A 25,770-nucleotide genomic window follows, 5' to 3' on the forward strand; every position below is an offset into this window, starting at 1 on the left:
TCATCATTGATTTCTCTCTCTCTCTCCCTCTCCTTTCCTCTCTGAAATCAATAAAAATATATTTTATAAAACTATAGGACACATAGCCCATGGACACAGACAATAGGGTAGTAAAGACCTGAGGAGTATAGATGCTGGGAGGAGGCGAGTAAAAGGGGAAAAATAGGAGATATCTGTAATACCAATCACAATAAAACACATACTTAAAAAATAAATAAAAAGCAACATCAAAGGTAGAGAAAACACATCCTATTGTTTCTGAACAATGTATTCTTTCTTTACAACTCCCTTTCACACCTCTCCTAATACCAGTTGATAGGTAAAAGTTGCACTTGCACTCATTTCCTTTAATTATACACAATCTTATACTTGAACTTAAGAGCTCTACTGTTGGCTGAAATAGAGGACTCTGCTTTAAAAAAAAACACACTCTAAGACATTGAAGAAAAAATTAAGGAAGATACAAATTAGAAGCATATAACATGTTCATGGATTGGAAGAATTAACATCATTAAATTGTCCATCCTACCCAAAGCAATCTATAGATTCAACACAATCCCTATTAAAATATAAACAGCATATTTCACAGATCTAGAAAACATACTCCAAAAATTTATATGGAACCACAAAAGACCCCGAATAGCCTCAGCAATTTTGAGAAAGGAGAACAGAGTTAGAAGAAACACAATACCTGTTTTCAAACTATACTAGAAGGCCATTATAATCAAAACAGGCTGGTACTGGCATTATACTAGTAGATCAATGCAATAGAACAGAGAGCCCAGAAATCGACCCATGCTTTTAGGTCAATTAATATTTGACAAAGGAGGCAAGAGCATACAATGAGGAAAAGACAGTCTCTTCAATAAATGGCATTGGGAAAACTGGACAGATACATGCCAAAAAACGAAACTAGACCACCAACTTACACCATACACAAGAATAAACTCAAAATAGATAAAAGATTTAAATGTAAGTCGTGAAACCATAAAAATACTAGAAGAAAACATAGGCAGTAAAATCTCAGACATCTCCCATAACAATATTTTTGTTGCTATTATCTCCTTGGGAAGGGAAACTAAGGAAAAACTAAACAAATGGGACTATATCAAAATTTAAAGCTTCTGCACAACAGAAGAAACCATCAACAAAATGAAAAGGAGCCCACTGTATGGGAGCACATATTTGCCAATGAGACATCTGATAAGAGGTTAATTTTCAAAATATATAAAGAACTTATACAACTCAACACCAAGAAAACAAACAATCCACTTACAAATTGGGCAAAGGAATTGAATAAACACTTCTCCAAAGTGGGCATGCAGATGGCCAAGAGACATATGAAGAAATGTTCAATGTCACTAATCATCAGAGAGATACAAATTAAAACAACAATGAGGTATCACCTCACACTTGCCAGATTGGCTCCTACCAACAAATTAAAAACAGTAGGTACTGGCGAGAAAGTGGAGGAAAGGGAACCCTAGTGCCTTGTTGGTGGGAATTCAGCCTGGTGTAGCATAGTAGAAAACAGTATGGAATTTCCTCAAAAAAAGTTGAAAATGGAACTACCTTTTGACCCAGGGATCCCACTTTTGGGAATATATCCTAAGAATCCCAAAACACTATTTGAAAGAATAGATGCACCTCTATGTTAATAGCAGCACTATTCACAATAGCCAAGGTCTGGAAACAGACGAAGTGCCCATCAATAGATGAGTAGATAAAAAATCTGTGGTGCATTTGCACAATGGAATACTTCAGAGCCATAAAAATGAAGAAAATCTTGCCTTTTATGACAGCATGGATGGACCTGGAGAGTATTATGTCAAATGAAAGAAGCCAGTCAGAGAAAGACAAATACCACATGATCTTATTTATACGTGGAATCTAATATACAAAATAAACTGACAGACACAATAGAAATAGAGCCATGAATACACAGAAGAGACTGAAAGCTGTCAGAGGGTTTGGGGGATTGGGGGACTGGATGAAAGAAGGTGAAGGGATTAGTGAAAGAACCCACAGACACAGACTGCTGTGTGGTGGTGGCCGGAGGGAAGGAAGGGTGGGGGTTGGGTGGAGGTGGGCAAAGGGTGTGGGGGAATGGGGCCATCTGTAATAGTATCAACAATAAAAAAAAAGTTTAAAAATTAGCAATCTTTCAGATAAAAACTTTTTAAAGTGTTTGTTTGACAGTCCTAAAAATAAATTAAATCTAGGACTGTGAGTTGAAATAGAATGTAAAATAGTTTAAGATCCCTATGGTGTACTGTTCTTTCTATTAGACATCAATATATACAAAAAGCACAAAGACTTCATGGAACCCGTCAAAAAATTACCCCAGGTCCCCACTGATATCATAAACACTGGTCCTGCTGATCAGCCATTTAAATGAGTAGTGAATGACACAGCAGTCTTTCACTGTTATACAGCTAGAGCTAAGGAAAACTTCAGAGAAGAAGCAATGAACTAGATTATGCCATTGGGAAATGTGGTTGTAACCCGTATCATTCAAGACTTGTTAGCTATATGTAACACAAAGCCCAATTAAAAGTACTCAAAGAAATAGTCGTTTATTGTCTCTCTCAATAAGAACTCTGGAGTTTGCAGTCCCATGGTTGATGTAGTAGCTTATGATGTTTGTTCCACTATTCTGCTCCACCATCATTTGGTATGTTGGTGATAATGCTGCTTCAGGTTTTAAGATGACCATAGCAGTGGTAAGGATCATGTCTTCATAGAGCAACTTTCAAATGAAAAAAGAAGTCAGTCTTTTCATGTGTCAGAGACTTTCAGCAGACTCTCCAGCTATCTTGTTGGCCAAAACTGCTTCATTATCCAATTCACAAATCACTTGTTGGCAAAGACAAATGGGGTTCATATGACTGACTTAAAGAACAAAATGGTTTAGCCCAGCTGGCATGGCTCAGTTGGTTGAGCACCATCCCTGGAATCAAATCACCAGTTTGATTCCAGGTCAGGGCACATGCCTGGGTTGCAGGTTCAGTTCCCAGTAGGGGGCGTGCAGGAGGCAGCTAATCACTATTTCTCATCAATATTTCTATCTCTCTCTCCCTCTCCCTTCCTCTGTCTGAAATCAATAAAAACATACTTTAAAAAGAATATAATTATCTCTTTAAACACTAGTTGGGTGGCCTTTATTTGGAGAACGATACTATCCTATGCCTGAGAAAAATTGGCCTTTTTTTAGGAAAGAAGAAAGAGATATGACTATGGAAAAAGAAAACACCAGTATCTGCCACAAAATTATATATGACATTTTTTCACCTGAAAAATATGATAAAATTCTGACTTTTAAACAATTCTGAAAGCAGAGCGGCTGAGTAAATTACTCCCTTCTTCCAGCAATTTGAGGCAAGTTCATATCAAACACCAAGCACGGTGCCTGTCTCTCAGTGCCTGTGTGATAAATAAATGAAAAGGGCCTGCAATTGTTGCTTTGCTTTCTCTAGTAATGATCTTGCAAATGGAGATGACTCGTTGGCATTTCTTAAGCAAGTCAGCATGGGGACACACTAGTAATGCTGAGTGTCCTAGAGCAGGGGTCCTCAAACTTTTTAAACAGGGGGCCAGTTCACTGTCCCTCAGACCGTTGGAGGGCCAGACGATAGTTTAAAAAAAAATGATGAACAAATTCCTATGCACACAGCGGCGGCAGAAACACCCGGCGGGCCGGATAAATGTTTTCGGCGGGCCGCATGTGGCCTACGGGGCGTAGCTTGAGGACCCCTGTCCTAGAGACTGTAGGGTCCAGTGCTGAACGATGTCAGGGGAACTCAGAAGTCTTTTATTCTCTCTGAAAAGGAATGACATCAAGACAACTCATTGAAAAGATGCTAGTAGTATTTTTATAGTCAGTACACAAAACAAATGTGAAGTGTTATGTTTTATAAGATACTTAGTAAAAGGGATAATATTTAAAGTATAAAAATGATACTATAACAGGCATGTTATATGTACAATTTAAATGTGTATAACACAATTAGAACATTCTATACTCAGAGAGAAAAGATGATTAAGGAGCATGAAAATTTTGAGGATAGCTCTGTAAATCAATGACCAGATCAGATATGCATACTTATTGACAAAAGCAAGTTCTAATAAAATAAAATAAGGTAGAAGAGAACTCTGATTAATCAAAATATAATTCCCTTCTGGCATTTATTGAAGAAGAAAAATAAACTAGAAGTGGAAATAACATTTCAGAGATTCAACAGACGAGTTCTGAGAGATTAAATGTAGGTGGAGTAATAAATAGTAGGAATAGTGAAGTAAACCTAGTTGATTCTATGGCAGCTTGTATAAGATAACCTGTTCTTTCTCTTTTTATTTTATTGTCTTTTTCTGGCTTCTTATTTGAGCCATTGGGATAATAGGGGCCATCTCCAAATCCAGCCTTTATGTAGTTAAAAATCCTACATAATAAAAGGCTAATATGCAAATGACTGAATGGTGGAATTACCGATCACTATGATGCACTCTGACCACCCCAGGGGGCAGACACTCAACATAGGAGCTGCCCCCTGGTCGTCAGTGTGCTCCCACAGAGGGAGCGCCACTCATCCAGAAGCCAGGCTCACGGCTGGTGAGCACAGTGGCAGTAGTGGGAGCCTCTCCCACCTCTATGGCAATGCTAAGGATGTCTGACGGATGGCTTAGGCCCCCTAAGCCGTCAGTTGGACATCCCCCCAGGCCCCCTCGGATGGCGAGAGGGTGCAGGCCAGGCTAAGGGACCCCGCCCCCTAAGTGCACAAATTTTGTGCACCCGGCCTCAAGTAGTAATAAAAGAAAATGGAGTACTTCATCATCACCTAAAAGCAAGGGATTACTACTGATTTACTAGAAAGCTCTTCTCAAGATAAGGCTGAATTTTGTACAAAAAATTGAACTCTTTGTGTGCATGCTAACATGGAGTAGCCTTATACCTGGGGCCCTCAAATATAGCGAGTTGATCTTTACTAAGATATATTTTTTTTTGGGGGGGGGAGGGCGGGGGTTTCAAAAGGTCTTTATTCTTTTAGATCCAGAGAAAAATTCTAGAAGATGGAAAAGAAAGTATCACAAAACACAGCATGATGTTGGTAAAAATAATAATAAAACATATGGATAGGATTTTATGTTTTAAATTTTTGTAGTATATTTAGTTCAAAATAGATAATAATTATACATCTTGCAATAGATGAAGATATCAGTAGAGACACATGAAATTGTACTCTTGAGCTCCAAATGGCTAAGTTGGAAGCATTCAAACTCCAAAAAGGGACCATTCAGAGGCTGTAACGGGCTGAGTGCTATTTAAAGTAATGAAGCACTTTCTCTACTTTCTGGATTCATTTCACCACATGATTTCCTCAGCAGGTCAGATATAGATTTGCAGTAAGTGGAAAATATTTTCCAGGAATAAAACAACTGATTCCTGAGGAGCAGCTAACTTAGCTTTTCCAAATAACAACTTTTTTATTATTATTTTGGTCTGACATGCCTTGGTTTCTCAGAAGGCGGTCACTGATGTTCTCAAACTCTCCCTGATCTTGCCAGACCCTCTACTTCGTGTGTACTGAGCACTCCTGAGAGGCAGTGACTACCAGCTGTGTAACCCTGAGTGAGCTACTCAACTTCCTGTGCTTAGTCTCTTTGGCTCTAAAAGATTAATAATAATAGTACCTGCCTCATGCAGCTGTGAATGAGGAATAAATCAGTGCTTTTTAAAAAAGGCCTTGGCACAAAGTAGGTACTCAATAAACCTCAGCCTTTGTTACCCCTGTTATACAACAAAGCTTTCCCCTGGTGTCAATAATGATCGTTTTGTTCACCTTTTTTTTCTTACAAGCAAAGCCTTAGTTCAGAATGCCTAAGTCTCTTAGATCTGAAGAGGAAATAATTTCCTTTCTAATGCCTAACCCTTTTAAGTTTGGTCTCACAATGAGAAGAACTAACTGAAGCCATCTCATTTGTATCTAGTTCTTTCTATGCTTCCCAGAGCATTTTACATTCATTATTCATTTGGATCTCTCAATAATACTGTGCAGGATATACAATATCAATTCTTATTAGGCCAATTTTTTTAAAAGGGGACAATAAAAAAGAGAGTAATGCTTTGCTTAATGGTTGTGCTGCTACCGAATGGCAGAGGGGCCTAAATGCCAGAGTTTAGAACACCCAGTGTTCTTCCAGCTATGCAAGTTAAGATAGTCTGATTCCTCTGGGGCAGATGAAGCCGTTCTATTTATATTAACAAAAGTCCACACTGTATTCAGATTTCCCCAGTTTCCCCCAAATGTCCTTTTTCTGGCGTACGATCCCATTCAGGATATGACATTACATTCAGTAGTCGTTGACTGACTTACTTTGAATAAACCAGTTTCTCAGACGTCCTTATCTTTGATGACCTGACAGTTCTGAGGCGCACTTGTCAGGTGTTGTGTAGAATGTCCCTGAACTGGGATTTGTTTGATGTTTTTCTAATGATGAGACTGGAGTTATGGTTTTGGGGGAGGATACTACAAAGGTAAAGTCCATTCTCATCACATCATGCTATCACATGGCCGATCACCAATGAAGTTAACCTTGATCCAGGCTCGTGTTTGTCCCCTTGCAATACTATACTCTGGAGGGAAGTCAACACACACACTCACACTTAAGGAGCGGGGAATATCTACACACATCATTTGAAAATATTTTGCATGGGAGATTTTCCTATCGTAATGTATATATTTACTTATTCAATCATTTATTTATGTCAGTATGGATTCATGAATATTTATTTTATAGTTTGGGTAATAATCCAATGCTACTTAATTTTTTTACTTGAATTGTTCCAGCTTTGGTTACTGGGAGCTCCTTCGGTTGGCTCTTCTGTCCTTCTGGCATCCCCAACCATTGTGATTTTTTTCTGAGCACTTCCTTTCTTTTCTTTCTTTCTTTCTTTCTTTTGTGTGTGTGTGTGTGTGTGTGTGTGTGTGTGGTGCAAGATGCGCCAGGCTCATCTTGCGTATTTATAGCCCTAGTCCTAGAGTAAGTCATTTCTCCAAGGAGCCCTGGTTCCTTTTATTGGAACCAAGATCTGGGCACGAGGTTCTCCCATTCTAATTATTTTTTAGCCACACAGCACTAACAAAGATGCTTCATTCTGGCTGCACCTGTGTGAACTGGGAACTCTGGCAGAAGAGCTCAGCTCCAGAGAACAGTAATCCCCCAAATTACTTCTTTTCTTTCAAAGAATAGGTCAGTCTAAGCAGAAACAGCTAAGCAAATAATTTCCATTAAAAACTAAGACAAACCATCAGGTTTGCAGTATTGCAACCAACACAACCTAGTTACAATAGAACTGCAGAAGGATCCTTAGGATATCAGAGTCATTTGTCGGGGGTCCTCAGGGAGAATACTGTTCGTATCTTCAGCTTTGCCACATAACAAACACAGCATGGTGTGCTCCTGAAATTCATCCATGATACTGAATGTCTATTCATGCCTGGCTACTATGTGATGACAATTCTAACAGATGATCATAGGTAACTAGTTCTTCATCTTCCTCTTTCAAAGATTTGTTTGTGATTAGCATAAAATCCCGCTTACTGCACAGCCAGTAAAGTTCAGCAAGAAAGATCCATTCTCCAGGCAAATGTTACCCCTATTGAGATATTCCTTCTCCACACAGTCCCCACAAATGGTGATGCCATTAACAGGGAAGTGCTAAAATATATTTTTATTAAGTTCAAGATAGCACACTCATTTTAGTGTTCTGGGCCTCATGGCTTAAGCAACTGCATGTAAGTAGAAGTTATTTTCAAGGAGACAAAGAGTTATTTTAAAAGAAAATTACAAGAGGCTCTCCTGGAATAAGAGTATATGTGAATTTCCTTCTTAGGTAATGAGAACTGCAGCAGATTGGTTAATATATTTTGTCCTATTTTCACCAGCTTTCATTGTAAGAACTCAGAGCTTTTGCAAGATAAGCCAACTTTCAGCTACATAGGAAGTTACATATTCTGGGTAGACATCAAATATCTCTTGGTAGTTACTATGGGTAGACACTGGTAAACCTTGGAGCTCAGAGCAGTTTACAGCAAGGCCCAGACACAGCACAGAAGAGTGCTGGTAAAGGTAGCCTCTGGATATGGCTAAAGCAAGACTATGAGAAAGATGAACTCCCTCCGTCCACTATAGGGGAGATCACCCTTACAGATTTGGTTGTTAAAAATTGGACAGTTACCCACCTACCTAAACAATAAGAAAGCTCTTCTTCAACGACATTAGAACTGTCATAGTCCTATATATATACTAAAGGCCCATTGCATAAAATTTGTGCACTTGGGGGTGGGTAGGAGGGGTCCCTCAACCCAGCCTGTGCCCTCTTGCAGTCCAGTGGGCCTAAGCTATCAGTTGAACATCCTTAGCACTGCTGCAGAGGTGGGAGAGGCTCCCACCACCACTGTTGCACTCGCCAGCCGTGAGCCCAGTTTCTGGCTGAGCGGCGCTCCTCCTGCATTGAACATCTGCCCCCTGGTAGTCAGTGTACGTCACAGCAACCAGTCGTGTCTTTTGGGTGATTTGCATATTAGCCTTTTATTATGTAGGATATATACATTCATGCAGGAGTCTGTCCAGGTTCTCACAAATACTTATTTTCAGATTATATTTGACAATATGTGTATAATACTTGGAAGTTGATGTGATGATATCACATGCCAGAACTTGGAAGTCTGAGATAAATGCATGACCACAAAGATGAAGACAGAAATATCCAAATTCAAGTGTAGCCAACTCCTACTCTATGAGTATTTGACACTGCAGATTCTGGTTTCATTTAGCACTACAGTGTCAAGTCCATATCTGCTGTTATGAAAGCAGTTTCATTTCTACTCCACAGCTTTATTTGAATCCTGACAAAATGTGCTTTGTTCTACATATGGGAATAAGCTTTTTGAAAAAGCAATTTCTAAGAAATATACTGACCAAACAATTTTTCTTTAATTGAATTTATTGGAACGAAATTGGTTAATGAAATTATACACGTTTCAGGTATACAATTCTATAATACATTATCTGTATATTGTATTGTATGTTTACCACCCCAAGTCGAATCTTCTTCCATCACCATTTATCCCTCCTTTGCTGTCTTTCATCTCCCCCTCCCACTTCCTTCTGCCAATCACCATACTGATGTCTGTCCATGAGTCTTTTTTTTTCTTTGCTTAGAGCTCTCCCCTACTATGAAAAAGTAAAAAGCAATACCATTCCAATGGGAAGGGAACCTCTTTCTTCCCCTCTCCCTTCGTGGTCAAGAGTTGTCCTATCAGAATGTCTTTCTGCATTTCCTCTGAGTCCCTTATAAGGAAAAGAAGCAAGAATTCCTAGACCCTAAAGAGCATGTTCAAGAGACTCCTCCCACGGTCATTCCTGCAGAGTAAACAAAAAGTTAGAAAACTTCCTCTCCAAGAAAGGCCAAGAGATTAGTCCCTGAGGAGATAGATAGAGGATCTTTACCTCAAACATGTCTGCAGTTCTGGAGCTCCACATAAGAATATCTGGATTCCAAATGAAGATTGACTTGTAAATCATAATAAGCAATACACTAATCATGGTGTTTTCATAAGATTAAGGGCACAGCCCTGGCTGCTGTGGCTCAGTTGGTTGGGCAACATCCTTTGCACTTAAAGTTTGCTGGTTGGATTCCAAGTCAAGGCACCTACACGGGTTGTAGGCTTGATCTCTGTTAGGGCTTGTATAGGAGGCAGCTGATTAATGCTTCACTCTCACATCAATATTTCTTTTTCTCTCTCCCTTCCTCTCTCTCTAAAAATAAATTTAAAAAACCACCATATCCTCAGGTGAGGATTACAAAAATGATTAAGGCCTGGCCTGTGTGGCTAAGTGGTAGAGTGTCAACCTATGAACCAGGGTTTGATTCCTGGTCAGGGCACATGCCCAGTGTGGGGCATGCAGGAGGCAGCTGAGTAATGATTCTCTCTCATCATTGATGTTTCTATCTCTCTCTCCCTCTCCCTTCTTCTCTGAAATCAATAAAAACATATTTTTAAAAAATATTATGGGCACATAAATACATAATCTTTACAATTGGTGAGATTGCGATTGAAGTTTGCCTTTTACAACACTTCGCCTTTCTCAAACTTTATTTCTTTCAAAAGTATCTCTTTTGTTATTGAAGTTCAGTTCTTTAATTATACTATTAGTTACTATGCTAATTTTTTTTAATATTTCAAGGAAAACTATTTTAAACATAATAATGTTACATGCAATAAACATTAATATTTCAAGGAAAAAAGATTCTAAATATAATATTACCAAAATTGTACTAACATAGTATAATATCACAAAAGTTGTAGGAAATATTAAAAATCTGCAAATAACAAGATTACTACTATTATATTATAAAATATTTTTTCTCTGACTCTATTTTTGTTCATCAGTTTATATTGTTCATTATATTCCACAAATGAGTGAGATCATGTGATATTTATCTTTCTCCTACTGGCTTATTTCACTTAGCATAATGCTCTCCATGCTGTTGCAAATGGTAAGAGTTCCTTCTTTTTTACAGCAGTGTAATATTCCATCGTGTAGATGTACCACCGTTTTTAATCCACTCATCTGCTAATGGGCACTTAGGCTGTTTCCAAATCTTAGCTATGGTGAATTGTGCTGCTATGGCCATAGGGGTGCATATATCCTTTCTGATTGGTGTTTCTGATTATTATTAATTATAATATTAAGTATGTCTTTGATAGTAAAATAAAAGTAGACAAATCAGTGTTCCAATATGGAAGTATGGGAAGCATTATGCCTTGACCTTGAGGCAGAAACCTTACTGGGACCCAAGAATGCACTACTGAGTCTCAGGTTCAGTCTGGTACAAGGATGAAGTGGCTTTTCTAACAGTGAGGACGGCAAAAATGAGAGCTGTGCTGAGTAACAGATATGTTTATCCCAGAGCTAATAATTAATGTAAAAAATTGCAAGTGACTTACCAGTCGATTAGAGGGAAAGGTTATGTAAATTATACCAGGAGTCCACAAACACTTTTGTATAAAGCACCAGACAGTGAATACTTTCAGCTTTGAAGGCCATAAGATTCCTGCCGAAACTACTCAGCTCTGCTGTGGAAGCATGAAAGCAATAATAGAAAATAGACAAATGAACACGTGGAATTCCAATAAAACTTTATAGGCACTGATATTGGGATTCCACACCATTTTCAGTTGTGAGGGATTATTCTTCTTTTGAATTTTTGCAGCCATTTGACAATTTACGAACCATGCTTAGCTTGCAGGCTGTACAAGAACAGGGGGATGGCCAAATTCACACATGGACAAACCTGTTTCTCTATTTGGTGGAGTTCTATGCAGGCCCTGGAGATCTTGTACATAGCAACGAGTAATTCATTGTCTTCATCTCTGTGCTTCTGAAATCATATCTGTTATCCTCAGTGTTTGTTTTAAGACTCCAGCTTGATTCCACAACATAACCCTCAAAGAAAAAGAGTTTCAAGAGTAAGAATCAAGCCTATTTATTATTTTAAAAATCTGTGATACTGTGAAAATACTTTTGTCTATATTTCCTATTGTTAATATTCTCAAAAAAGAGCTTATAAGAATGAGCATGAGGGAGTCTAAGCTCCTTATGCCAATAGCCAGATCCTGAAAATGAAAAAAAAAAATGGGGTTTTTTTGAAGATGGGATAACTCAGTGATGGATCAAAACTCCACACAGTCAACCCTCTATCCCACTGGTACCTTCTCCGCTTTCCCATTCTTCCAGATGCTTCGGAGAACTGTCTCACTGTTATAATACACACGCAGTGTCACTATGTCACAGTCTTATGAAAAATGGGACAATGAGCTGAAAAAAAGTAGGCTCCACTCAAAGATTCACTTGCAATATCACTGCATTTTTGTATCTGGGCAAGAAAAATTCAATACAGGACACAAAATAAAAACATTCGGCACACACAATACAGAATATCAGGAAATGTTGGCATTGTTTTCATTTGTCTTGTCACTAATTTCATCAGTGAGTAATACTGCCATAAAAATTTGATTCTTTTTTAAAAAAATGTTATGCCCTAGATACATTCATTGAAATAATTGTTTAATTTTTTTTTCTTTGAACTAAAATGTTTCCAGCTCAATAATCTGGGCCTAAAGTTGCATCTGTATAATTTGGACCTAATATTTACTTGAAATTTATAAAATATTCCAAATCAGAAAATTTATGATTCAGGTTGCCCCTCATTTTACTTGGGGATCAATATTCTGGTTTAGAAATTATGATTTATATGAAAATGTCATAAATAATCGCTCTTTCTCTCTACACTACTTGGATAATGTATTTGAAGATTCCAATAATATGCTTCTTTGTAGCATGGGATTTGTGTAAGTCAGTTTCATTTTGCAGTCTTCTTTTTACTCCTTTGAGGCAAATAAGTAAAATGAGGGTAGGAGATGAAGCAACCTTTTATCTTGGGAATATTCTCCACTAAGAAATGTTCTAGAATGTCCTTCAGCTAAGCAGCAGGATTCTTGGTCCTCTGTCAATGCTGTGGAGAGGAAGAGTGGAGAGGTTTCTATTAGTGCCCATCTCTCAAACCTTTTATAGCATCTGCTGAAGGGGGTATAGAAATTCTGGTCAAATCAACAACACTGCTGTATGCTTCCTGTTTTTTCTGCTTGATACCTTGTACATCCCACCACAAATCTTTCTACATGATCCTGGCATTAGAAAATATTTCTTTTTTCAACTATAATTTTTTATCAAAAAATGGAAATATTGCTTAATTTCAGTGACGGGCATTCAATAAGCAAGTGTGTGCCCTGGCTAACGAGCTAATGTATTTATTATGCAAGCATAAGGCACACAGAAAAATACCTTCTTCTGAATGACTTTTAATTTTGCTTTATTCTCTTTTAAATAAAAACATTCATACACACAGAGATGGTTCTATTACCTTTTAATGTAATGCATTTTATAAAAGAAAGAAGTCCACAGGTAACTCCCAGAGGGGCCCTGACACTCAGCATTTAGTTATTTCCTAGTGTCACAGAATGGGTGGCCTCGGTGCAGAGGGGGAACCATGTGCTTACAGACAAGCAGCGGCACCAGGGCGCCAACCACATCCAGTGACATAGTTCTATTGGCATCGCCGTCATCTTTGCCTAAACAACCAGTGAGGGCAGGAGACTGGAACAGCACACAAGAAGCAGGACGGGGTCAGATGTAAAGTAGAAACATATAAGTCAGGGTGAGGATGCATTTTAAAGTCGATTGACAATTACATTTATCCAACTGAGAAATATTCATTGACCACCTCTATGTGCCAACCACTGCCCTACGCCAGGGGAATACAGCAGTGAGTAAAAGAGACCTTTGCTTTCACGGAACTTGCATTTTTGTGGAAGAAAGATGTGAGAAATAGAAGAGGCAACATAAATAAGTAAAATACTTATCATATTAGAAGGTGATTGATAAAAATACAGAGAAAAAGAAAACACGGATGAGTAAAAAGAGTGTTGAGAAGAGGTATAGATGTTGGGATTTTAGTTGTGCTGTAGTCCAGAAAATACATGCTGAGTTGACATTTAAGAACTAATGGCCTTGGATATCCAGGGAAAGAGAATTCCAGGAAAGCGCAGAAGCCCTGAGGCAGGAGCACGTCTGGGTCTGTGAGGAAGAGCAAGGAGGCCAGTGAGTGGCACTGGTACAGAATTAGTTCAGGGCCTTGCTAAACGGGGGCTCAGATAGCATATGACCTAGACCATTCCTATGATTCTGGCTTTATCCAGAATGAGACCGGAAGCTACTGCAAAGTTTCAAGCAGAGAAGTAGCAGCTCTGAAATTTCTAACATCTGTTTTAACTAGATCTCTGGATCCTAGACTCAATTGTTCTGTGAGGGACAAGGCAGAATAACAATAATCCAAGAGAGAGAAGGTGGTGGTTTGAACCAGGATGTTGGCAGAGGAAATGCAGAGAAAGGATTAGACACTAAGTATATTTCAAATGTTGAGCTGACAGACTGGACAGTGAGTATGAGAACGAAGGCTATGAGGGCCCTAAGGTGTTTGGCCTGAGCAACTTGGAGGATGATGCTACCTTCAACAAAATTGGGGCAACAGGACCGGATGGGAGGATTAGAAATGGAGTTCTGAGATGCTTACTAGACATCAAGTGGACATGACACATAAGCAATTGGGTATATGAGTCTGAAATTCAAGGAAGCAATCTTGCCTGGAGATATGCTTTTTTTTTTTATTGTTTTATTGCTTAACGTATTACAAAGAGTATTCCATATGTCTCCTTTTTTTCCCGCCCTTGACAATCCCCTGGTCGCCCCTACCCCCCAGTGTCTTATGTCCATTGGTTATGCTTATATGCATGCATACAAGTCCTTCGGTTGATCTCTTACCCTCCCCTCCTGCCTCCCAACCCTCCCCGGCCTTCCCGCTATAGTTTGACAGTCTGTTCGGGGCTGCTCTGCCTCTGTATCTATTTTTGTTCATAAGTTTATAATGGTCTTTATTATCCATAAATGAGTGAGATCATGTGGTATTTTTCCTTCATGGAGATATCCTTTTGGATGTCATTCGCATATGAATGTTAGAAAGCTGGTCACTGGATATGGTTTCCAAGGGAGTGACGAATATGAATATAAAAATAAGTGGAGCTGGTGCCATGAGCTGGGTCACTCCTGGGCAAAGGGGTTGATGCAATGCAGAGACTGAGTAGCAGAGGGCAGTTAGGTGGGAGGGAAACCAGGAGAATGCAGGGTGCTAAAGCCAAGTGAGGAAGGAGGAGCTTGGTCAGCTGTGTCAAATGCTGTCAATGAATCAAGCAGATCAACACTTTGATCTTAGAACAAAGAATTGACTTTTTGATTTAGCAACTTAGAGCACCTTCAAAGGAGCAGTTTCGGTGAGTGGTGGGGGAAAAGTATTGGAGTGCAATAGAGAGAGAGAATGGGAGGAGATGAATTAGAGATGGCAATACTGTCGAGGAAAGCTGCTTAGGGGAGGAGAGAAATACGGATGTAGCCAGAGAAGGAAGTGGAATCAGATGATGGGTAGTGGGAGAGAGATACAATGTGTGGGTGTGTCTGTGGGTGCGGGGGGGGGGGGCAGTATTACATAAAGGCCATTCCTACTACAACAAATGGCGCCATAGATCAGCGGTTCTCAACCTGTGGGTCGCGACCCCTTTGGGAGTCGAACGACCCTTTCACAGGGGTCGCCTAAGACCATCGGAAAACACATATATAATTACATATTGTTTTTGTGATTAATCATTATGTTTTAATTATGTTCCATTTGAAACAATGAAAATACATCCTGCATATCAGATATTTACATGACGATTCATCACAGTAGCAACATTACAATTATGAAGTAGCAACGAAAATAATTTTATGGTTGGGGGTCACCACAACATGAGGAACTGTATTAAAGGGTCGCGGCATTAGGAAGGTTGAGAGCCACTGCCAGAGATGAATGATCTGCACCAATGTGACTTCTGAAATGGAGGCTCTTGGCTGTGATGGTTTGTGAATCAGTTAACTCCAAATTCTCTGTTACATATTTGGGGCAGCCATCTTTTATTTTTGTCTTTCAAGTTTCATGCCCAAAAGAGTCACTTACTATAAGAAGAGGAAATGTTATATCAGATTATATTTATGTGACATAAACACACTGACAGGACCCAAATTCCCCAGCCTTGGCAGGCAGGGAAAGTGAAGAAAAGAGATTTCCCAGGAACAATCCTTTAAAAAAAAAAAGTCACTTTTATTCCAGACTCTAAGGCCCTCTACAAAGGACCCATCCCTTCTTAGAGTAGCAAGGCTAGAATTATTATCCAATAAGAGAGTGCCTTGCTGCTAGGGATTGCTGACTTATGTGGATGGGCACTGTGAGTTCTCGGTTCTGTCCAAGCCGCAGAGCCTGGGAGAAGCTTCGGTCCCTAAAGGGCATTCTGTACTCTGAAGCTGCCTCAGCTCTTTTCATTACAGTGAAACTCCTATGAGGGACGAAGCTTATCTTCTATTGAGTGTTTGCAATGTGATTGAACATATAGCTTCTGGGCAACCCACTGTTTTGAACTCCAAAGTACATTATTCCCCCAGAGGAAGGAAGGAATTTCTATTCATTTAATCAAAGGAAGAGTAAACCGATGAAGTCTACTAAAATAACTATAATCCAAAAGTAAAAATTAACAAAAGAAGCATAAAAGACAAACATGAAATATAAATCTGTTAGGTTGTCATGTCTGTTATTCATCTTCCTGATTCCAGGATTTTAACATACAGAAGTACCAACCTTCATATATGTTCAAGATCAATCCAACAACATATAAACATTTACATTTCTAGTCATTTGCTGGAGTCTAGTATAGTATAATTTATTCTTCTGTTTATACTTACAAAAAGGGGAAAAGGAAAAGATATGAATAATCCCTATTATTTTCTCTTATAACACCATGTAATTCTGCTTGAAATGAAATAGTGGTAATTTTTACATTCATTTATATCCTATTCTGATCAATGTTTGTCTTTCATTAGATGGTAAGCTGATGATGACAAGGACTTATTCCCCATCAAGGCACCATTTTTTCCTCAGTGCCAAGCATAGTACTTGGCAAGTGAGAAGTGGTTAAACCACATTTTTCAATAGATAATAAGTAAAGAATGAGGCAAAGAATGGAGAGATAGGGAGGAGAGGTAAAATGGGGGGGGGGAGGGAAGAAGGAAAGAAGTAGGAACGTAAAATAGCTTCCAGTGTGTAGTTCTTGTATTTCCAGCTCTGTATTGGCTGTTTCATATGTGCTCCCTCAATTAATCCTCATAAAAGTGTAAACATTGTCATCCCTATTTTACAGAAGGAAAAACTGAGACTCAAAGTCATCAGGGTCACAAAACTGGGAAATGGCTGCTGGAACGTTGTCCTGCCTCGCTCTCCAGGGCCTCTGTCTCTTTCCTTTCTACTAAACTGGGACCACAGGGGTAGCAGCATGGCAGGGAAAGGCCAGAAAGGAGGTGAAAATTTAAACATTTAAAAATAGACCAAAAGGATCTTCTCTGTCTACTTTCTAGGAATTAGGCCTGAATGCCCCCTTTCTGAAGCCCACTCGCTCCAGTCTTTAGCTTGATGCAATTCTCATCCACCTTTTCTCAAACTTTAAAACTTTGTTTTCTATCTCTACACAGTGGTGGGGCGGGGCTATCCAAGCTTGATATTTTAGAGGACAGCTCTTCCCATGGGACACCTATACCCAGGTACAGTCCTTACAGGCGTCCCTTACCAAATATCGCCATGTGTACATGGACTGTACAGTTTGGGGCCTGGGTTTAATTGTTAGGCACCATTTACAACTAAATAATTAGGACTTTGAAAATCTTTCATTGCAAAGAAAAAGATATAGAGCCAAGTTGGAAGAAAAGTCTCTTCCTGTGTTAGCCAGGCTCTAGCGAACGATGAGTCCAAACCCTGCTGTCCTCTGTTCCCGTGGATCTACAGATACTTCTCCCATAATGCTGTACAGCTCCCAGCTATGAAAATGATTAAATCTACAAAGAGTTACAAAAACCACTGCAACTCTACCCATGCCCATGTGACTACCTACCTTGATGCCTACAATGGGCTGAGATGTCCACCCTTGCCCTGTGGTTAGCTAACTGAGAACTGTGAAGTTAATCTTCAGCTTTGGGCATGCTCAGAAGTCACATGACTTACTGTTCCAAGGAAGAAAATCTCTGTAAAATGCAGTTTTAATATACAGTCTAGACTACCACTGCTCCTCAAACTACCTGCCTGTGCAATGATATGCCTACCTGCTCATGTTCTATTGTGTTTCTCCGCCTTTGCTCAAGACTTTCCTCAAGGCTGAAATTGTGTTTAGTAACCCTGGCATCTTGCTCAAACCCTACCTAACCCTTTAAGGTTTGGTTTAAATCTAATCTCCTTTCACTGAATTTCTATAGCACTTTTGGTTTTCCATCACATTTTACTACTTGTTGTAAACTGCGTTGATGGCTGATTCTTTAAGGATTTGGTTCTCAACTTAGTATTGAGTACCATGATGCTACAAACACAATGAGAGCATCATTTTGTTTTATAACAATCAAAACATTAAAAGAGAGATCAGTTCAAACCATATATGTACCAAAAGTTGTTTACCTTATTGGGCCACTTTCATTTTAAGAAACCACAACCATATAAAGGGAAAAAAAGCATGCTTCACCCTAATTATAGATAGAGGAATATTTGGAAATAGAAAGTATGCTAAGTTTAAAGTTTTATATTTTTCTCTGTGTATGAGATGATGAGATTTCTCACTTTACATCAGACCTATTTTGTGACAGAGTGCCAGTGATTTGTCATAGAAGCTGGTATTCTACCACACTACCTGCTGCTTTTTAAGAAGGAAAGGAGCCAGGCTGGTGTGTCTAAGTTGGTTGGAGCATTGTCCCTTACATCAATAGGTGGCAGGTTTGATTCCTGACCAGGGCACATAACCAGGTTGCAGGTTCAATCCCTGCTTGGGGTGCATGCAGGAGGCAACAAATTGATGTTTCTCTCTCAGATTGATGTTTTTTCTCTATCCAATCAATTTTTTTTAAAAAGAGAGAGGAATTAGGCTATATTTAAATTAGCATGCTTTTAATAATTCTAAAATGTACTAGTATATACCTTCAAGTAAGACTATAATGGAGAAAAAGGAAAAAAGGGCAAGTGCATGTGTAAACTTAATACATTTATTGATGATGTTGATGATGATGATAAAGACGACGGTGGAAATGGAAATTTCCATTTCTTCTGCTTGTCTACAGAGCCCTTCCCTTTCTTCCCTCTATATTTAATGCCCACAATTCATTTATTTTTAATAAAGTTTAGGATGATATAACACTAATCAGGATACATATAAAAAGTACCCTGAGTAGTTTTCAGCTGGAATTTGATGGACTACACTACCATGAGTTGATTTCAAAAAGAGGTGTAAAATGAAATGCCAAAAGTAATCAAAGAGTCAACTAATCCTCATACAAAGGTCACCACTGACTCAAGTTCCTTAGCACATCAATCCTTTTATTTAATAGTCTCAAAGGAAACCAGTTCCGGGAGCATCAAACAAGGCAACAAGCCAGAAATGTCATTATCTCCAGCAACATTTCTGTTGCAAAGAGCTACCTAACTCAAACTATATATTTTTTAATTTGGTTTTTTTTTTCTAGACAACGCTATATGATGCTATTTTCCATATAGTTTGCAGACACCCTTTGTTGATATTGAATAGGTAAAATAAAATAATTTTAATACATATTTTTTTCTTCAACAGAAAAAAATTTTGACTGAGCTAAAGGCTAAATTAGCGTTTTGCTGAGTGCCAGCATCAAGTTTAATTTATCCATTCCCATTGCTAAATAGGAGTGGCCTGCAAAGACTGCACCCGCAACATATATTCCTTTGATGGAAGCATATTGTGAACTTTTGGGTCATTTTTCCATGATGGCCATGTTATAAAACTGTGCGGACCTAAACCTTAAATTGTCTTCCTTGATGAGAAAGTAAAATGCTTACAGACTATTAAGCAAATGTAACTACTTAAATATTTAAAATGTATATTCAAATAATGGCACTATCCTTTTTTTAATCTTGAGAATATTCTAGTTTATACAGCTTTTGAACTGCTGAATCAATGCAAGTGCTCTAATTGTTCACCTAAGTAGAGAGAGTATTGAGGGGGAATCAATCTTCCCTAAGCACTGATAACTGAGTGACTTTGCATTCTAATTACAGATATGGCTTATGTGTTTTCTGCTTTCCAATGAGATTACTACGAGGTAAAGTAATCAGAGGACAACTTTTTATACTACAGATGATAATTCTGGTATTACTTGGCTCAGCATCTTTCCAGTGTTGATTTTTAGAATACCAACCTCCAAAACTTAATATTGTTTCTGCCTAAAAATAATTCCTTTTAGATTTATCTAGGTGTGAGAGAACTGTTTTATTATAATTATTCGTTTTAGAAGCTAAAAAGCTCAAGGATATTTAAAAAGAACACCACATAATGAAGAGTCCTACTCTGATGTGATGTGCTACCGGGTTTTAACAGTGTTTGAAGAGTGTGAATTTTTTCAATATACTCTAATATGTAAGTCATGCATATGTGATAAACAGATTATACTTTAGAGAGATTTCATAAAAACGTGTGAGCACGTAAAATACAAGAGTAAGGAAGCAGTAGATTTACCCCATGAATCAAATGTAGAAACTGAGAGGATAATGACAGGAAAATGATAAGAATAACAATCAACAAAGCTATGAAATATAGTTAAGGTGGAATTAGCCTATTATTAAACAAGAAAATATAGTCAGCATGGCATGAGATTGAAGAAATATTGCTAACATCATATATCAACTGCTCTCAAATAAAATGGCTAAACAGTTTAGAAAATAATAACGAGTTTTTATGTATTGTTCACCTAATCGTGGCTGTGAATTTTTAAATATCACTATATTTATGCCCTAAAAAATGTTAGAGAATAATTACTCAGATTTCCCAGAGCCCTCATACCTTAGGAAAGAATATTTTGTTATATAATTTATTTTAGAAATCTATTTGGAGTCACTTATCTATCCCAGAGCAATAATTATGGATTATTTAAGAGCAAGCAGGCCAGAGCCAGATTGCTGGGCTTAAAGTTTCAGTTCCACTCCTTACTAGTGGTGATATTTTTAAAAAATCTTTATTGTTGAGAATATTACAGATGCCTCCTCTATATTTCCCTCTATTGCCCCCCTCCACCCAGATCCTACCTTGCTCCAGGCCCTTCTCACCCCATTGTCTGTTTCCATAGGTAATGCATTTACGCATATAAGATATTTGGTGAATCTCTTCCAGCCGACCTCTCCCCTTCCCTCTGAAATTCCTCAGTCTGTTCCATGTTTCCATGCCTCTGGTTCTATTTTATTCATCAATTTATTTTTTTCATTAGATTCCTTTAATTTATTTTGATTTTTAGATACAATTATTGATAGATATGTGTTTTTTTGTCATTTTATTGTTCACATTTCTTCTTCTTCTTCTTCTTCTTCTTCTTCTTCTTCTTCTTCTTCTTCTTCTTCTTCTTCTTCTCCTTCTTCAAGAACGCCCTTCAACACTTGATGTAGCAGCAGTTCTCAACCTATGAGTCGTGACCACTGGTAAACACACATAGCATATCAGATATTTAATTAGGATTCATAACAGTAGCAAAATTACAGTTATGAAGCAGCAACAAAAATAATTTTATGGTTAGGGGTCACCACAACATGAGGAACTATATTAAAGGGTCATGACATTAGGAAGGTTGAGAACCACTGATTTAGAGTAATCTTGGTTGTAGGTCCTTGCTTTTTCATCACATTGAATATTTCTTGTGATTCCCTTCTGGCCTGCAAAGGTTCTGCTGAGAAATCAGCTGGCAGGCCTATGAGTGCTCCCTTATAGATAACTGCTTTTCTCTTGCTGCTTTTAAGATTCTCTCTTTGTCTTTAACCTACAGCATTTTAATTATGATGTGTCTTGGTGTGGACCTCTTTGGGTTCATCCTGTTTGGGACTATCTGCACTTCCTGAACTTGTAAGTCTATTTCTTTTACCAGGTAGGGGAAGTTTTCTGTCATTTTTTCAAATAGGTTTTTAATATCTTTCTCTCTCTCTTCTCCTTCTGATACCTCCATGATATGAATGTTGGTATGTTTGAAGTTGTCCTAGAGGCTCTTTACACTAGCTTCATTTTTTTTTTCTTTTTCTGTTTACTGTTCTGATTGGGTGTGATCTGCTTCTGTGTATTCCAAATCATTTATTTGATTCTCGGCGTCCTCTACTCTACTGTTGAATCCCTGTAAATTATTCTCCATTTCAGTTAGTGTATCCTTCATTTCTGACTGGTCCTTTTTTATGTCGATGTTTTCACTAAGTTCCTTGAAGTTCTCACTAAGTTCCTTGAAATTCTCACTAAGTTCCTTGAGCAACTTTATAACCACTGTTTTAAAATCTATCTGGTGGTTTGCTTGCTTCCATTTCATTTAGTCTTTTTCTGGAGATTTCTTCTGTTCTTTCAGTTGTGACATGTTTCTTTGTCTCCGCATTTTATCTGCTTCCCTGTGTTTGTTTCTATGTATTAAATGTCACTGCTATGTCTCCTGGAATTGGTAGAGTGACCTTGTGTAGTAGGTATTCTGTAGAGCCCAGTGGCTCAGCCTCCCCAGTCACCTGAGCCAGGCACTCTAGATGTGCCCCTGTATGGGCTGTGTGCACTCTCCCATTGTAGTTGAGCCCTGATTGCTATTGGCATCACTGAGAGGGATTGACTTCCAGGTGTATCAGCTGTGAGGACCAGCTGCAACTATAGCAGAAGAGCTACTATCCAGGAGATACCCCTATGGAGCATGACTTGCTTCAGTGGGTATTTGGTGCTCACCGCATCTGCTCCTTGAATGTGTTGTTTGTGGATTTGGCAGGGTTGTAATCTGGCATGGTCTGAAGCTGACCACTGGGTGCACTGGCTCTGGGGCCTCCTAGGAGGTACAAAGTTAGCTACTCCCTGTGCCCTGCCTGGGGCCACCTGCCACAAGCTATAGGGAGATCTGAGATGGCTGCTACTTATGTTGGGCTTGAAAGTGCCCAGGAGAAGGGAAGCTGGGAACCTTGGCAAGCTGCTGCTAGTGCTGGGCCTGGAGCCACTTTTTGAGAGGTATGTAGCATGCTGAGGCCAGCTGCTGCTAATTTGAGAGATTTTAGGAAAGTCTGAAGCCTGAGTCAGGACAGGCCATTCATATGAAAAAGCCACTGCAAACAACTTGGGAGGGGCTGAAAATTGGGTGGGTCAGGGTCTCAGGGAATCAACAGGGAAGGGCAAACAGTGTGGGCCAGGTTGATGAAAACTCAGATAAGGTGCCTGCCAGCACTTTTTGTCTGGGAGAAAGTTACCTCCCAGTTCTTGCCTGGACAGGCAGTTTAGTTCCTTCCCATATGTCCCTGGATCCTTTCGAGCTACTGCCTAATGCTAGAGGTCAGAGAGTGAGTCCAAGTAAGTCTGTGTACAGGCCCTTTAAGGAGAAATGCCTGGGAATCTTAGCAGCCCTCTGTCTCCCTCAACTTCAATACCCCTGGTTTTTATAGCCCGAAGTTACAGGGACATCTTTTCCAGCACTGGACCACTTGCTCCTCCATAGCCAATACAGTGGGGCCTTGACTTACAAGTGTCCCGACTAACGAGTTTTTCGAGATATGAGCCATCTCTCGGCCGATTTTTCGCTTTGAGTTGCGAGCTAAAATTCGGGTTACGAGCCAGCTTCAGATACCCCACCGCTAGTTGGCGCAGCAAACGTCACAGTGAACACCACAACATTAGCCCAGCATCACGTGTCTCACTCGTTCACTTTTTGATTTGACATACGAGTAATTTGAGTTACGATCTCCATCACGGAACAAATTGAACTCTTAAGTCAAGGCCCCACTGTATATCCCTCCTGATTTAAAACATGCCATACGTGGGTGTTGGAACAGCAATGCCTTGTCTCTGCCCCTCCTACCAGTCTCAGTGTGGCTTCTTCTTTAATTGAAGGGCTTCCATTCATCCAGATTTCAGGTGGTTCTGAATGTTGGTTGTTCTGTAGTTTAGTTGTAATTTTGATGTGGTTGTGGGAGGAGGCGAGTACCATGTATACCTAAGCTGCCATCTTGACCCTCCTCCCCTAGTGGTGATAGTCTAGACAATTTACTAAACCGCTCTGTGGCTCATTTTTCTAAGTTTATAAGTGATTATGATGATGATGATAACTATCCTTTTTCTTACTGTTATCATTATTATTAATCTACCTTGTAAGGTTGTTATGAGGATTAAGTGAGATAGCATATCTTAAAAAAAAAACAGTAAGAAAAAATGACTGGAACATAGTATGCTCTCAGTAAATATCAGCTATTAATGACTACCATGAGTTATGAGCTAATTCATATACTATCTCAACTTAAAATAATGGATGAAGTCATACTTGTATAAAAATCATTCAATAAATATTTACCGCATCCCTACTGGTACCAGGCTACAGACTAATTGGCTAGACCAGGGGTCCTCAAACTTTTTAAACAGGGGGCCAGTTCACTGTGCCTTAGACCGTTGGAGGGCCAGACTATAGTTTAAAAAAAACTATGAACAAATTCCTATGCACACTGCACATATCTTATTTTGAAGTAAAAAAAAACAAAACAGGAACAAATACAATATTTGTATTTGCATGTGGCGCGTGGGCCGTAGTTTGAGGACCCCTAGGCTAGACTTAGGAGTGAATCCTAATGTTGGACCCAGTGAGTAGGCTAGTTTTCTAATAACAATTACCTTACAAAAAGAATTTGTTATTGGAATTTGACATGTATTTCTCCCTCAACACCAAAATAACAATTTTGTTCTTTGGGTTCAAAAATGGGGAAACAAGCAAAAACTACAACCCTGGCTGGGTAGTTCAGTTGGTTAGAGCACTCTCAATTCACCAATGTTTTTTGTTCAGTCCCCATCAGGGCACATATAAGAATCAACCAATGACTGCATAAATAAGAGGAACAACAAATCAATGTTTCTCTCTCTCTTTCTCTCTCTTTCTTCTTATCTCTCTGTCTCTCTAAAATCAATCAATAAGATCTTCTTTAAAATAAAAAAACAATGATTCTTCTATAATTCTTTTCTATATGCTTAGTTATTTCTTTCATGTAAAAATGTATATAAATATGTTCATTACAGCATTATTTACAATAGCCAAGATATGGAAGCAACCTGGGAGTCCAAAGATAGATGACAGGATAAAGAAGATGTGGTACAAATATACAATGGAATTTTACTCAGCCATAAAAAAAGAATGAAATCTTGCCATCTGCAAGAACATGGATGGACCTAGAGGGAATTATGTTAAGTGAAATAAGTCACACAGAGATGGGCAATTACCATATGATTTCACTTACATATAGTATCTAAATAAAAATAAACAAACAAAATAGAAAAAACAACAACAAAAAAAAATACCAAAAACAAACTGATGGTTTCCAGATGGGAAGTGGATTGGGGAGTGGGGGGGAGACTAGGTGTAAAAGGTGAAGGTATTAAGAAATACAAATTGTCCCTGAGGTGGCTCAGTTGATTGGAGTGTCGTCCCATATACTAAAAGGTTGCGGGTTTGATTCCCCATCAGTGCACATACCTAGAATGTGAGTTGGATCCCCAGTTGGGTCTTATACAAGAGGCAGCCCATCAATGTTTCTCTTACATCGATGTTTCTCTTGCCCTTCCTTTCACAAAGAAAAAAAAAATTCATAAAACACATCCTAGGATGAGGGTTAAAAAAATAAAATTACTAGTTACCAAATAGTCACAGGGATGAGTGCAGCATAGGGAATATAGCCTATAATATTGTAAAGGCTATGTATGGTGTCAGGTGAGTACTAGACTTATCAGGGGATCACTCATAAGGCACATAAATGTTCAACCACTATGCTGTGGACCTGAAACTGATATAATATTGAATAACAACTGTAATTGAATTTTTTGAAATTAAAAACAAAAACAAGTTAAGTTTTTTAAATGTATATAGGGAGAGTGGGGGCAGGCTGGAGGGCGTCCAAGGGGAAAAGAGGGCATATATGTTATACTTTCAACAATAAAGAATAATTTTAAAAAATAAAATTAAAATGTGGTATATACGCACAAA

General features: G+C 38.7%; 1 protein-coding gene and 1 pseudogene across 2 annotated transcripts in view; one reads left to right on the top strand and one right to left on the bottom strand.

Annotated features, from left to right (window-relative positions):
* The window catches only part of KCND2 (potassium voltage-gated channel subfamily D member 2), a 521,425-nt gene that overhangs the window by 439,914 nt on the left and 55,741 nt on the right, over positions 1 to 25,770 (top strand). The window lies entirely within an intron of this gene.
* LOC308527256 (protein Churchill-like) overlaps positions 7,366 to 25,770 on the bottom strand; it is a 36,997-nt pseudogene continuing 18,592 nt past the window's right edge. The window contains exons 2-4 of the transcript in view: positions 13,125 to 13,221; positions 11,778 to 11,860; positions 7,366 to 7,716 (exon numbers count right to left, since the gene is read on the bottom strand). The product of the transcript in view is annotated as a protein Churchill-like (transcript). The remainder of the gene's footprint in view (positions 7,717 to 11,777; positions 11,861 to 13,124; positions 13,222 to 25,770) is intronic.

This window comes from Myotis nattereri (assembly GCF_964212035.1).
Source record: "Myotis nattereri genome assembly, chromosome: 11".
Lineage (NCBI taxonomy): Eukaryota > Metazoa > Chordata > Mammalia > Chiroptera > Vespertilionidae > Myotis > Myotis nattereri.